The sequence below is a fragment of the Microcaecilia unicolor genome, chromosome 1, assembly GCF_901765095.1.
Source record: "Microcaecilia unicolor chromosome 1, aMicUni1.1, whole genome shotgun sequence".
Classification (NCBI taxonomy): Eukaryota; Metazoa; Chordata; class Amphibia; order Gymnophiona; family Siphonopidae; genus Microcaecilia; species Microcaecilia unicolor.
Genome location: NC_044031.1, coordinates 10,323,379 through 10,339,477, shown reverse-complemented (window position 1 = coordinate 10,339,477; position 16,099 = coordinate 10,323,379).

Here is a 16,099-nt window from a genome sequence, read left to right as displayed (position 1 = left end):
AGTTTCTTTTGTTTTCCAACAAGACTTAAACTCAATAATGAGACTTTATTATAATGCCGTTGTATCGCTCCATGGTGCGACCGCACCTGGAGTATTGTGTTCAGTACTGGTCTCCGTATCTCAAAAAAGATATAGTAGAATTGGAAAAGGTACAGCGAAGGGCGACGAAAATGATAGTGGGGATGGGACGACTTTCCTATGAAGAGAGGCTGAGAAGGCTAGGGCTTTTCAGCTTGGAGAAGAGACGGCTGAGGGGAGATATGATAGAAGTGTATAAAATAATGAGTGGAATGGATCGGGTGGATGTGAAGCGACTGTTCACGCTATCCAAAATACTAGGACTAGAGGGCATGAGTTGAAGCTACAGTGTGGTAAATTTAAAACGAATCGGAGAAAATTTTTCTTCACCCAACGTGTAATTAGACTCTGGAATTCGTTGCCGGAGAACGTGGTACGGGCGGTTAGCTTGACGGAGTTTAAAAAGGGGTTAGATAGATTCCTAAAGGACAAGTCCATAGACCGCTATTAAATGGACTTGGAAAAATTCCGCATTTTTAGGTATAACTTGTCTGGAATGTTTTTACGTTTGGGGAGCGTGCCAGGTGCCCTTGACCTGGATTGGCCACTGTCGGTGACAGGATGCTGGGCTAGATGGACCTTTGGTCTTTCCCAGTATGGCACTACTTATGTACTTATGTACTTATGATCAGCTAACCATATGTTTGGGGGCCAAAAAATTTGGCTATACCCTGATGTGACCAAGACTACTCAAGAAAAGAGGAAAAAGTTTCTTTCTATGAGGTCTAAAATTTTGGACTTAGGAGGTTCTTTCCTTCTTGCATATCCGTGTAAATGTGTCATAAGGTTAAATCAGATAAAATATGTTTACTATATACCTGACCAGCTTAAGACCTTCCTAGAAGCTAGACAACACTAGAGACATAAATATGAGAAAACGACGCCATCGTTTCTTTATTATTGTTTGCTTTAAAATAATCTTCACTTAATTCCTGCCCCCCTTCTTTCTCCTTAACAATTGAGGTCTAATGAAGCCAATGCTTAAACTATGTTATGAAAAGATAATACTTCTGTAATAACTTTATTGTTATACCTGGCTGTATTTCACTTGAACAGTTTTCGTCTGTGTTAAGTTTATAAAACTAATAAAAATTATAAATAATAAATATGCTGATAAGGAACTTATTTTAACACGTGCTAGGCAGACACCCAATCTGGAGTACAGTACCTCCAGGATTACTGTTTTTCAGGATCTTTCGCAATTCACGCTGCAGCAACGGAGGATGATGAAACCAGCCGTGGATGTCTTAACTAAGGAACAGATATCATATAGATGGGGGTTTCCCTTTTCCCTTAAGTTTGCCTTACAGGGCAAACAGCACCGGGTGCAGTTGTTGGCAAGGTGCTTGGAAGCTTTTACTTGCTGCAGGTTTGGTCGCGTCGGCTGCTCACCCCGGCCATGCTGGCCCCCACAACAAAAGCTAAACTGCAGAGATGGCAGAAGGCTCCGGCATCCTCCAGAAAGACTACGGAAAACAGCATAGTTCCGATGGTGGAGACGTGATTTTGGACTATATCTGCAGTTTGCGATTTTAAATGCATACTATAATTGACTGGATTCTGGGGGAGTTATCCCTTATATTCTTTGTTGGTTGCATGTGTCATTACGTGTAAAACGCAAACAGACCTTTTCTTCCCCCCCCCCCCCCTTCTTTTTTTTTTTTTCCTCAGGGTGTTTGCCTGAGTTGGAGTGTATATGGCTGTATGGTTTGCTCATCATGAAGCAGAAGAAGGAGCAAGCTTATGACAGTGCATTTGTCTGTTGGGTGAGGGATGCTTGGGGGGGGGGTGTCATATGCTTTACTGGGTGCAAGTATGGCTTCTTGTATGAGGATGTGGTAATGTGCAGGTGGAGCGGCGTGGTGGTATTATTAAATCGTAGTATAGGGAGTGGGGGGGGGGGTGTGAGCGGATTTGCATGGGGTGTGGTGGGTTACTTCCTTGAATTCCCATTCAGGAGCTATATGCTTTCTGCCTGGTGTAGTTAGTAGGTTAAGGGAAGGGTGGAATGTGGGTTACAGGTTGGGTTCTGGATAGGTGGGGGACTTTCTTAAGTTATGTAATACATTCAGAGTTATGTGATCCAACATGGTATCGGGAGTGCTCTGGGTTGTATCCTTTATCATTTTGTTTATACTTAGATTTGTAGAATGAGTACTGATTTAAAACTCTTATCGTATAATGTTCAAGGGCTGAATATGCCTCAGAAACGTCAAAAGCTGTGTAGAGAATTGCTTCGGATTAAACCACATATAGTCTTTTTGCAAGAGCCACACCGTCGTGCTCACGAGAAGCATCTGTCTCAACCTTCCTACCCCACTATTTAGTTTGCCTCAGCTGTCGACTCACCTAGAAAGTGTGGGTGGCTATATTGATACACTCTTCGCTGCCAGTTCAGGTTGTCAAGATCAAACTGGATCTGGCTGCGCATTTCCTACTTTTACACGTTACTATTGACAAGGTTGATGTCACCCTGGTATCTATATACGCCCCTAATGATCGTCAGGCAGGTTTTTATGCCCGGGTGCGAGAGGCACTTGTTCCATTTATCCGAGGTATGTTGGTAATGGGCTTTGTTGGTAATGGGCTTTGATTTCAATGCTACTATAAATCCTGACCTTGATCGTTCCCGTGGGTCTCCTAGCGTAGATACTAAATTATCCTCGGCTCTCAGCTCCCTCGTATACACTTTAGGATCGTTGGATGTTTGGTGTCTTTCTCATCTGCGAAAGCGCAATTACTCTTACTGTTCTCCTGTTCATGACTCCTATACACGTATTGACTACATTTTTCTTGATACTAGACTGGTTGAAAGGGGGCCAGAAGCTGGTGTCGGCAATATTACTATTTCAGATCACGCCTCAGTGTGGGTCTCGCTACCTTCCTTTAGGGAAGAAATCAAGGATAGGCGATGGACTCTAAACACTTGTTTGTTGCAGGAAGCAGAGGTGGTGGGAGGCTATAGAACTGTTCTGAAAGATTAGTTAGAACATAATGTTGACTCTGGCCCCCCTCAGAGTGTAGTGTGGGATGCTTTGAAGGCTGTGTCTCGGGGGTACTTTCTACAATTGGCTAGCAGGCGTGCCTGTCTCCAGAAGGCTCAAATTGCTAGCTGTCTGGACAAAATTCAACATCTGGAGTCCATTCATAAGGCTGGGGGTCCTCTCGAGACACTGCAGGAATTAAGATCTCTTAGGCTTCAACTTGACGCTGTCTACTCTGAACAGTTAAGTTTGTTGCAAGCACGTCACCAAGTAAGTTCTTATGAATTAATTAATAAAGTGGGCCGCATCCTTGCTCTTAGACTGCATAAACAAAGGGTTGACCGTATACAATTTTACGTCTCCGGGACGGTATGGGGGTGGAACTCTGAATACATCCTCTCAGAATCACCAGCGTTCTCAGATATTCTACCAATCTTTATATTCACAGGAGGCCCAGCCCGGAGGCCATATCAGAATAATTAGCATCTTGCAATCGGCCTTCGCTGACCCCAGTGCAGCAAGCAGAATTGGATAGGCCAGTTACCCCGTTGGAGATTCAAAAGTTTATCCAAGGTCTTCTTTCTAGAAAGTTCCTGGGCTGGATGGCTTTCCATGTGAATTTTACAGGACCTTTACCCCGGAACCGGCCCCTCTTCTTGCTGGTTTACTTAATCAGGTTAGAACTGGGGCAAATTTGCCTTCATCTATGATGGAGGCCTGGATTGCAGTAATACCAAAGCCAGATAAAGATCGCACTGAATGTGCTTCATATCGCCCCATTTCCATTATAAATGCAGATGTTAAGATCTTAGCAAAGGTCCTGGCTAATCGCCTTGCCATTGTCTTACCTTCTCTAATACACCTTGACCAGGTGGGGTTTGTGGCCTATCGTCAACATAGTAACATAGTAGATGACGACAGAGAAAGACCTCTACGGTCCATCCAGTCTGCCCAACAAGATAAACTCATATGTGCTACTTTATGTGTATACCTGACCTTGATTTGTATCTGAAAAACACAAAGCGGGGAGGAAAATCCTCACGAGCAGCAAAAGGATGGGTGGAGGGTGCTGTAAACGTTTTGTTCAGGTGGTACCTAACACCGGCCCATCTGCCCTGGCCTTTCGGGTGAGTGCTGGAGGGGCTGTGGAGAATTTGGTCATATCTGGTGGTCATGTGTTAAAATCTGTGCTTTTTGGAAAGCAATTCAATACAGACTGCCGAGGTGGCTAGGAAGCCCCATTCCATGGTCACCAGTATTCTTTCTTTTTCCTAAAAAGATTCCAGGACTAAAATTTCCTCAAGCCATTTTGGTGCGAAATGCAATGTGTGCAGCTCGAGTGCTGGTAGCAACGTACTGGAAACAACCAACTGTTCCTTCATTGGTGAAGTGTCTTAATAAACTATGGTACATTCGTGAAATGGACCGATTAATAGCAGAACGTAGTTATCAATTACATAAATGGGAGGTCATTTGGGAGCCTTTTACTTATTATTGTTCTGCTTGACATTTATCTGTTTGGACTGTGTTGGACTAAGTAGGTTGGGGATGGTTTCTGTATCCCCTGATTAGTGAGAGGGTGGGGGGAGAGTTTTTTCTAAAAAGGTTTGAAGTTCATATGGATACTTTTAATGGGTTGGAGCAGAATGACATTCTCTTCTTGCCTGGTATTGTTCTTTACAATGTTCCTGTGTGTATATTTTGGCTGGGATCATACTGTTGTATTTTGCTGAATATATATGTTGTCATCTAAGCTTGAACAATTAATAAAAACTTCACATATATTAGAAAAAAAAGGTTTGGACAAGTTCCTGGAGAAAAAGTCCACAGTCAGCTGTTGAGACAGACATAGGGAAGCCCCTGCTTTCCCTGAGCTTGGTAGCATGAAATTATTCTACTATTTGAGTTTCTACCAGGTATTTGTGACCTGGATTGGCCACTATTGGAAACAGGATACTGGTCTAGATGGACCATTGGTCTGGCTTGTTATGGCTATTCTTATGGGTTACAGGTGGCTACTGCCCATAGGAAGTGTGTGTTACTATTCCATCTAACTTCTGTTTATTTTATTATCCTAAGTGTTTGCATTAGGGACTTATAAATCTGTCTTAGAACTTTATTTCTGTTTACACTTTCTTTTTGCACTTTATCTTTGTAAATAAATATTTCTCTAATTTCTCGGTGTGGTCCATGTTTCTTATCGGTGAAGAATATGGGGGAATTCTGAATTTGGGAATCTGTGTGTTCACCATGTTTTCCTCTAGATTTGGTGCATTATTTATATTGCATGTTCTCAGAGGGGGGAGTGTCATAACCGCACCCCTCACATAGGAACATTGCAGGGTGAAACTGGAGAACTGGAATTCATCTAAAAGATTAATACCATCTGTCACGAAATGCCTAGCTACCTACCTGGGGCTACCCCGCGGCCACTTCTAGAAGGTCTATCCCCAGCACAGCTCAGGTCCACCTGCACTTGCCGCTTGTACTCTACACTAGCACCCTCCTCCCACCAACTGGGTCCCAACTACCTCTGGGTGAGTGTCCCGCTCATTATCCCCAGTGATTCCTAGGTTACTGGGGCCATATTCCCAGTGATCCCACAGTTCCTAGAAAGCACTCACAGACCCAACACACAAACCACCAGGATCTTTAGTCATTCCAGACAAGCAGAGGTAATAAACTAAAAATGTTTATTGTCATGAAAAATTAGAACAATGAACAGAAAAGGTGCACTCAGCAAACAGTAACAAGTAACTGATTATGGATCAATTATCTAAACATTTGTTTACTATCTAAATAGTGCCTGGGGAGTTCAGGACATATAGCTGCTCACAGGTTATTAAATATAACTGTTCACAGGGTCTCCGCAAAGAGATCCTTCTCTCTTTTCTCCCTGGCTAAGACTGGGGCAAAAGCCCCAGTACATTGTAGATGAATTTGAGCTCCAACAAGTTTTGAAAATAGCTGGCGACATCACTGCAGATTAGGTTACCTCTTATCTGTGTTAACTAAAGAGGGAACAGTCATTTCTCTGTAACAGCTTTAAACATAAACATGCACCAACTAGAGAAATACACCTCAAGAAGTAATACAGTTTTAGAGGCTTAAAACCCCACTGTTTTGTAACACCACCATCCTAGGTTTGTATAGCAACAGTGGATTCATGACTCAGCACAGGTGTGAATGGACTTAACTATTCTGAGATCATCCTGTCTTTGTTCTCTATCCCACACCACAGTTGTCACTTAACTGAACATTCCTGCTTTTATAAGGCTGCCAACTGGATCCATGTTCACGGAATGGGTTGGTCCAGTCCTTGGGTTACCCCATTGCATGAATGGACTTGTAGTTCTGATTTTCCCATTGCATTTCCTAAGAAAAGAAAGCTTACATGTCCCAGCACACACCCTGGTAAAGCCCGGGCTGGATAAACCGGGCTCTGACAGCAGGTAAGAGCCAAATGGCTTATCCAGGCTACCCAACCACTATATCTTCCTGTCCTGCGAATTTGGATCTAGTTGGCAGCCTTATGCTCTTATCACTAACTTTTCCTATCTTTGTGTCTCTCTCCTTCCTTCATGCACATTCATGGGATTTGCGTTGCAAATCAAACGAGAGACTTGCCGACCTGAACATGTATACCATGGAGGAAAGGAGAAACAGGGGTGACATTATACAGACGTTCAAATATTTGAAAGGTATATAATCCGCATACGAACTCTTTTCCGGAGACGGGAGGCGGTAGAGAAGTAGAGGACATGAATTGAGGTTGCAGGGTGGCAGACTCGGGAGTAATGTCAGGAAGTATATGTTCACGGAGAGGGTGGTGGATATGTGGAATGCCCTCCCGCGGGAGGTGGTGGAGATGAAAACGGTAATGGAATTCAAACATGCATGGGATAAACACAAAGAAATCCTGTTTAGAAGGAATGGATCTATGGAATCTTAGCAGACATTGGGTGGCGATGCCAGTATTTGGACAATAAAACCGGTGGAGGGCAGACTTCTACGGTCTGTGCCCTGAGAAAGGCAGGAACAAATCAAACTCGGATATACATATAAAGTATTACATACCATGTAAAATGAGTTTATCTTGTTGGGTCAGACTGGAGAATTCCTTTATTAAATGAAAGCGGAAAATCAAATTTCAATACATTACACTGTGCAGTTATAAAGCCAGCCCCTCTATACTTTTATACAAAAAATGCAAATTTTACACAAAACCCTCCCCCCAACCCCCCCCCCAAACATTCAACTCAACTTCAAGCGTACATGCTTCCACCAAACCCCAAAGGTCTTTACCCCCACCTCCACCCGTTCCCATCGGGCCACTTCCTGGACAGCTCGGACAACGTCCCAGGAGACCTGCTCAGCAGACCTGCACTCCTGGCCCAGGGACACCCCGCAGCGAGCCATCCATAGGCAGTATCTGATGATAACTGAGATTAGAAAAGGCGGTACCTGGCTCTAGCCGCCCGTCTCCCCCTGCCTCCCATACACCCAGTCCGCATAGGTGTAGGACGTGAAAGCTGGGGATGGCCAGCAAGGCAGCCACTCTCCGGCAAAACCGCTACGGAGGAATGGGACACTCCTTCAGGAAGTGGTCCCTGGTCCCCAGCCGGCCAGCACACTCCCCCCTCGGGCAGTCTCGGTCCTGCTGGTTCCTACAACCGAAGGTTTGCCCTAACATACAACCTGCCATGTAGGGACAGCCAAGCAATGTCCCTGTACTTGTGTGGGATGCGTTTGGATGAAATAAAACGCAGGCCCTGCCTCAGCACGGGCTCCGGAGCATCCCTAAGAGCCAGGGGAGAGGAGAAGCGTTGGGCGCGAACCCGCTCCACCCAGATCTCCCTCTGCCCTGCCCTAACTTCCTCCATGTAATGTCCCACAGCCGAACCAGCTTTACCCAAAGATTTATAGTAGCCTACCCCCTCCGGAACCCTTTCCGCAACCGTCCCACCCTACCTCCCCCCAACCAAGGACCCCAAAATCCCTCCCACCACTGGACAACACGTGTACCCATCCTGGGGCATTCAGACACCCCCGCCCGCCCAGGTTAAACTTGGATGAAGAGGGAGGAGAATAGCAAGACTGGGTTTACCATTCCCACCCCCCCCTTCCTCCCACGACCGGTAAGTGAAATTACGTCGAACTGGGTTCATCCTGTTCCCCCACAGGAGTTGAAAGAACACGCTGTAAATTGCCGTGAAACAGCGTTCCGGCAGGAGACAGATGTAGCTCAGGAACAGGAACAGGGGGACCACCTGGCTCTTCAGCAACCGGACCCGGTCCTCCATGGCATCCGCCACCCCTTCCAGCGGTCCACCTTCTCCCTCGCCTCCGCTATCCTTTGTTCCCAATTTCCCGCCCGTAATCCCCTCCCCCAAAATACACTCCCAAAACCCTCATTTTCTCTATCCACATCCGGAACCCTCCACCTAAATTAAACCGCCGTCCCTCCGGCCCCACCACAAGCTGTACTCTTGCCCAGGTTTTACCCGAGAACCCCGAAGCCTGGGAGTATGCTGCAAGGGTCTCCTGCAGCCTCCTCCCCTCCCTGCCGATCCGCCACCCAGACGGTGAATCGTCCGCATAGGCGATGACTCGCAACACATTCCCTTTGCCTACCTCCACTCCTCTGAGCCCGTCCTCCCACCCCCCTTCCAGCCTCCTCACAAGGGGATCAATGGCGAAAGCGTACAGCAGGGGGCTCAACGGGAACCCCCTGCCGCACCCCCCGCCGAGATCCCCACCTCCGCCCCCCTCCATCCATTCACCAGGGGAAAGAATCGCGCCCCCGCATACAATAACTGAAGTTGCGCGATCCATTCCCCCGGTGAATCCATAGTGGTCTAGGACCTTCCATAAAAAACCCCACTGCACTCGGTCGAAAGCCTTGTCCTGGTCCAAGGCCACGACCAGCCTGCCCTCTCCCACCCGACTACGTTCCAGGCCCTCCCTCACCCAGGCCACTGCTCTTAGCACCCCCCCTTCCCGGGACCCCACACCCCTGCGGGGCTGCCAGCAACTTCCCCGGAGATCTTCCTCATGCGGGCAAGGAGCATGTGAGCGAAGATCTTACGGTCGGTGTTCAGAAGTGTCAATCGGCCGCCAATTTGCCACATCCTGGGGGTCCTTGCCTTTGCTAAGGAGGACCAAAGCTGATGCCCCCATCGACTCAGGCAAGGATCCCCCTGTTCGTGCCGCCTCCCAGATTGCCAACAAGACCGGCGCCAACTGATCCCTAAACCGCTGGTAGAACTCTGCCGGGAGTCCGTCTGGCCCCGGCGCCGTCCTGCGCCGCAAGGCCCCAATGGCCTCCTGTACCTCCCGCAGCGTCCACGGCCGCAGCAAGACCCACCCCTGGGGTTTCCTCAATGTACCTCGCCATGGCCTCCTCCCCCAACCGTTGGTCCAAAAAGACCCGCCCAAAGTGGGTCCCCACCACCTGCAAGATACCTTCCCTAGACTGCTGGAGCGTCCCCCCCTCATCCCTTAACCCCTCTACCACCCTCCTCTCCCTTCTTTCCTTACAGCAGTCATAAGGGTTCGGGCTGAGCAGCTTCCCGAAGTCCCGCTCATAGACGAGGGAAGAGTACCGATTGTATTGTACCCGTTCCACCTCCTGCTGCAGGCCTCAATGTCCTCCCTCTTCCCTCCCCTGGAAATCAAATTGTCCCTTCGCTTCCTCAGAGCAGTTCCTAGCCGGGTGACCTCCCTCCCCTGCCTCCTCGCCTGACGGAGAAAAGAACCCCCTGGTGCGGTGTTTCAAAACTTCCCACCAGTCCCCTAGGGAAGGGAAGACACCCTGAAATGGATACCTGGTCTGCCAGAAACTCAGATACTCCTGGTACAACCCCCCCTCCTCAACCATTTCTGATTTAAACGCCACAATCCTTTCCCCAATCCGTGAATCCCCCCTCCCCCCCCAGCTTGACCAGCACCATCTTGTGGTCTGAGAAATCAACCCTACCACCCTTGGTGCCTTCCCACACGCCCTCCCCGAACGAAAAACCGTCGATTCTACTTCTACAAGTGCCCCGGGCAAAAGTGAAACCCTGCGTCCCACCACCAAACTCTATGTGCGCGTCCACCAATCCCGCTCCCTTCATGATCCCTGCTAGCCGTACCCCATCGTAACCTACTTGCGCCGCCCTCCCCCCCCTATCCTCCTTCCTCAGGACTGTGTTAAAATCCCCCCCCCCAAACTAGCTGCCGTGAGGTGTAAAGGTACGGCCGAATTTTCCCAAACAGTGCTGCCCTTCCCCGTTTTGCTTTGCGGCCCGTAGATGTTAATCACCCGCAAAGCCACCCCCCGCAATCTCACATCTAACACCAGACACCTCCCAATTCCCAGCTCCACCACCCTCTGGATCTCTACTTTAAATGTTTTGAAGAGGATGCCTATCCCCCCATACCATTCCCCTGCCAGACCCCAAATAGAGGGCCCCCATCTCCAGGCCTGCTTTGCCTGCCGAACCTCCTCCAGCGTTCGCAGCCTGGTCTCCTGCAGAAGAAAACAGTCCACCGCCACGGTAGAGAGGCCATCGAACGCCAAGCATCTCGCCCTCTGGGAGGCGACACTAGCCACATTAAGTGTGGCGAATGTTAACAGCAGTCCAGCCATCATTGTGCCGTTCCATACCCCCCGCCCTCCTGGCTACCTTCCCTCTGCTCCATACTACCTCCAGGGATCCCTTCCCCTTCACCCTCCCCTTCCTCGTCCGCCCAGTCCCGGACCCCTAGCTCAAAAAGCCCCCCCCTTTCCTTACTTTCTTCCTCCCCTTCTTCCTCTTTTCTTCGCCCACCTCCCTGCCTCCTTGGGAGTCGTCCACTGACCCTCCCCCCCCTGCCTCCTCTCCCGCCCCTTCTGCCCCTTCTTCGACCCCCTCCATCAATCCTGCCTCCAGCCCATCCTCCCTCTCCTCTCTTGCCTTCATCCCTGCCTCCTGTCCTACCCTCCTTTTCTCCCCCACCCTCCCTTCAGCCCCCCCCAATCTGCCCCCCACCTCCCCGACCTCCTCCACTACCATTTCCTCCTCTTCGTCCCTCAAAACCTTCTCCCTCTTCTTCTTCTTCCTTTTACCCGCTGTTCCCTTTCCAGCGTCTGCCATGCTTTCCAACCCCATCCTGCCGGCTCATCCCATCCTCTCCTTCCTCTCCTGCCAGTTCGTCACCCCCTCCCTGCATCTTCCAATCCCCCTAAATCTGTTTCTCTACTTCTATCCCCATTCCTGCCTCCCCTCCCCCTTCCTCCCGTACCCCCGTCACCTTCCGTTGTTTTTTTGACACCCGCGTCCAACCCTCATCTGCCCCGTCCTGCCAGCTTCCGCCCTTCCCCCAACCCTTCCCCACCTCCCACTCCCTGTCCCACCGCAGCTCCTTTCCCCCCCACCCCGGGAACCTGATCTCGCCCTACATTCACTCCCCCCCCCCCGTCCTCTCCCTCTGAACTGGACCGCCCCCTCCCCATGTCCTCCTCTCCCCCGTTATGGGAGGCCCAAGGGCAAGCTACTGAATGCATGCCCCGACCCCCACACAAATTACCACCGGATAGATGCACAAGACTCCGTAGGATGCTCCTTAGACCCGCACTTTCCCACACTGCCATACTGGGCACGACATACTAAAATGTCTGAATGACCCGCACTTGTGACATTGCCGCGGCTGCCCCCTTGTAAAAGCAGAGGATCCGATCCCTGCCAATGAACGCCGCGGAGGGAATGTGCCTGGGTCACGTGTCCTGCCTGCTTCAGCCTAACTGCGCACACCATCCTCCCGCCCACACCCTACTGGGGTCAGGGAGTTTGGACAAGGGGGTACGCAATTCTGCGTACCGCTGTAGCCAGAAGGCCAGGTCCGCCCCTGAAATGGGATTCATTTCGGACCAGCAGGTTACCTGCACCAGGTCAGGTCTGCTGATCGGTACGGCCCTAAAGTTTTCTCCAATCCCCTTTCCCCCTTACCCCCTCGTATTTCTCCCAGAAGACCTCCATGCCTCGCTGGGTCAGAAAAACTAACATCATACTCTGGGATATTCACCGGGTGGATACAGGCATAGAGGTCCTCTGGGAGAAATCCTAACCCAAGACTAACTTCAGGGCCTCATCCCTACTTGGCATCCCCCCCTCCCCACCCACCTTAACTGAATCACATTTCCTCCTTTTGGGAACCTGGCCCCCCCACCCTCCCCCCATCCTTCCCCAATGCTTCCTGCCCCCCCATTCCCCCTGCGCCCGCCCCTCCCACCTACTCCCGCCGCAAAGGATGGAGCACCCCCCCCACCGTCCCCCTCCTCCATCTCCTGCACTAAGACCCCCCTGCTCCTGCTGCGCCGTACCCCCCCTCTCTCTCTTGCCTCCCCTCTCAGCCTCCCTCCCTTCTCTCCCTTCTGTCAGCAGACTTTGCACATCCCCTGCCTTCACAGTGTCCTTCTGTACCATTTCCCCTGCAGCAAAAAACCTGCCATTGTCCCCTTCAACACGTTCGCTAGAGACAGTGAGAGCAGGTTCCCCTAAATACTTGTTCCCCTCCCCATGCCCCTGACCCCCTCCCCCCCCCCCCCGAGCCAACCCTCCCCTCCCGGCCCGAACACTCCCACCCTGGCTCGCACCCCTGCAGCCTGGCCAACTGCAAAGTCAAAGGTACCAGTCAAGTTTCCTTCTGGCGCACACTGCAAGGCAAACACCTCCCGCTCCTCCCCCCCCTCCTTCCCCCGCGGAACCTGCTCTCTGTGCTGGGTCCCTCCTTGCAACGTGCTGCTCCAGCTTTCCCTGTGCGGGCCCCCGCTTTTTTCCTGGGAACTGGTCCTCCCCTCTGGCGGCCTGCTTCGTTGGGACTTCTGCTCTGCCGTTTTGCCAAGTAAGAGTGGCTTCCCGCACTCCAGCACCACTCGCTCTCCCAACACGTGGGGAATCCTCCTGCGCTGTAGCATTCTCCTCTGCGGCCATCCCTGCTCCTCCAGCCCGATTGGCTGGCGCCTCCTGCTCCAATGTGCTGGGCGGGCATGGCATCCCCGCCACCCGCAGCGCAGTTGCTTGCCATTCTGAACCTTTTGTGGGGAACACTGTGTGGCCTCCTGTGCTTTCTCTATGGAAAACCACTCCTTGTCTTCACCTGCCTTTCTTCCTGCATTCTCCTTTAAGAGGCAGCTCCCTGCTGGAACATCTCCACTTTCAGGTCCTTAGCCCTGCTGCAGGCTGATTGGCTGGAAACATCCTGCTCCTCAGAGCTTCGTGGGTGAGGCCTCCCAGGCATTTTTTCCTGCTCCTACTACAGGCAATGGAACAGGACAACCTCCTCTTCTCCAAGTAAGTTCTCTGTTTCAACTTCCACCACCACTTCTGTGGAAAAAGGTTTCTCTCCTGAAATTCCAGCCTCTGTTTCAACAATGTGAAAAGTCTTAGTGTTAAAGTTTTTTTTCCTGTTCTGCTCTCCCACACTCAGGTGCTCTCAATGAGGCTTCCACAGCCCCACCTTCAGTCCTGCTTACTCCAGAAGCTGCCTGCAGAGGCCCCGACTGACTAGCAAGGTATTGCATGAATTTCAATGTATTTTGGGTGCTTGTTCCTGGCAGCTCCCCTGATGCTTCAATGTTCTGGGGTCCAAAGCCTGGGCTGATTCCTTCCTGCTCTGTTTGTTGCTTCCACTGTACCGAGGCTGACGGGGCCTGTCCCCCCGAGGCCATCCTGTCTCTGTTGATATAGAGTTCTCTCAGAGGATTTCCAGGGCCTTTCCTCAGGGCCCTCAGCAGCTGTTCTTTTCTCTGGAGAAGCCTAAGCAGCCTGGTTTCCTCTTTCATATAGGTCTTTGCGATGCTCTGCTGGGGCCAGCCTGCTCAGGGCTTTGCCATTTTGACTCTCTTCCCCAGGTCCACCACCTCCTTCTCCGTACTTTTAATTCTCTTCACCACTTTAATTATGCCACTGGCCGGGTCCTCTGGATCCTGGCAGTAGTCCACAAGCTCTTCCTCCTCTAGATCGTCACTATCCTCACTGCTTCCTCCTCCACCTCCGGCAGGGCCTCTTGACAGATCTCCATTACCACTCTTTCCTTCTCAGACCAGCTCTTCTCTAGGGTCTCCGCCAGCCTCTCTCCCCCCCTCACCTGCTGGACGTCTGTCAGCCGCGAGGGGGTACCAGTCCGGCTTCCTCCCTTGGAGTCTGGCCCTCTTCTATCCACAGGGCTCCTTTCCCTCCTCCCTGCGGCACTGCAAGGGAGGAGACCGCTTTTCCTGACCCTCTGGTCCCTGAGCCCAAGAGGCCCCATGGCCTGGGCCTGTCCTGGGGAACGCTCCCAGAGGCCCTTCCACATCCTTGTGGGAGGAGTTAGGCCTCACTCCTCCTCCCACTGGAAGTCTGCAGAGCTCTCTGAAACACCTCCTTCCACCTCAGCAGACTGGATGTACCGTGCAGTCTTTTTCTGCCGTCATTTACTATGTTACTATGTACTGCATATGTAACCATGCATGCGGAGGAGTAGCGTTTCAATTGGGCAGGACTACATTAGAGTTTTGAATGGCATTTGCGAAGGAGGTTGGTTTAACAGGAGACGGCATGAGCCTATCTAGCCAATTATACGGGCTGAAGTCAGTGTGTGGAGCTTGTCGCCATATTGGTTTGTCCAAAACACTTGCAAATGCTAGCAAACTTATGAGGTTTAATTTTGTTAGGAGGGGATTGGGGGGGGGGGGTGTAAGGGGGTTGTTGGGATTTTGCCAAATGTTTGAGAAGTCTGTGAAAGCGGGAGGGTTATATTCAAGATGTGTTTGTCAGTCCACCAGAGCTTGCTCTGTTAATTGCATTGATGTATTGCTGATTTCAGTTCAGCGCCTTGTGCCTTTATTTTTGATGACAAAAAAGATAGCAAATGCTCATGACTGTCTATGTGTGGGTTTCTTTTTAATATTTCAGCTTTTTGATTTGTAAGCTTCCCAGAGGCAGCTGTATATCATGAAATACAATTGAAAATCACTAAAACAGCATAAAAAACTTACTGTAGCCAATAAAACAGCAGTAATAAACTCCGTATTATCTGCTCATCTTTCTAAACTGTTCTATATGTAACCCGGGTCTCGCACCCAATCAGTTCCAGCATGCTCAGACCCGGGCCACAAGCTAAATTTCACCACAGTTCCACAGGGGGGTCGTCCACACCACACTCGCAGTTCCATGTCGCCTACAGTTGAGCTTGGGAATGGGTTAACGATCCGGGACTTTGGGGACAGACTCTTCTCACAAAGGCACTTTACCATTCTGGGAGCAAGTGTCCTCGCTCTCGCCACCAAAACCCACCCTTCACTCCAAGGTTTTATTTAATGCAAATAACGTTACTGGAACTTCTGCACCCGAACTCCTTATTTGTATTGGCCATCCAAGATCATTAGTGATAATCTCATCCACTCCACTCCAGACATATTTACATTACCCATCGTGTTGTGCCAGCAATAATCCCAAGGCTGCACCTGTTACTCCCAATATCCATCCAGTTCCTTCAAGCATAGACCCAGGGCTGGTGGAACACGGTTAACGCAGTATGCATGGCAGGGGGGGCGCCAGAGACTGCCACCCCCCCTCCTGTGTAGTACTACTTTGCCGCCCGCCCTAGTGGTGTAGTGGTCTCTGCGGCTGCGGGGGCAGGAAAGAATCCCACTCTTTTCTGCCTGCTTGTCAGGTTCTCAGGTTCAGAGCCCGCAGGGCCGGGCTCTGGAGCAAACGTGAGCCCTTGGGCTGCTGACGAGGAGCGACAGCAGCAGGCAAAACCCACCAACCAACACTGGGTAAGCACACCGACAGGGACTGCAGGCACTGCCCAGCGAACCGGAACACATGGACTGGAATCCCCCGGACTGGAGGACACAGGACTGGAACACACACCGGACCGGAACACACTGGACTGGAGCACACCAGACTGGAACACCCTGGACTGGTCCCCCGGACTGGAGGACACAGGACCGGAACACGGGACTGGAGCACACTGGACTGGTCCAACAGCTTCACCTGTACTTAGCTACTAAGCCCCCCCAAGAGTTG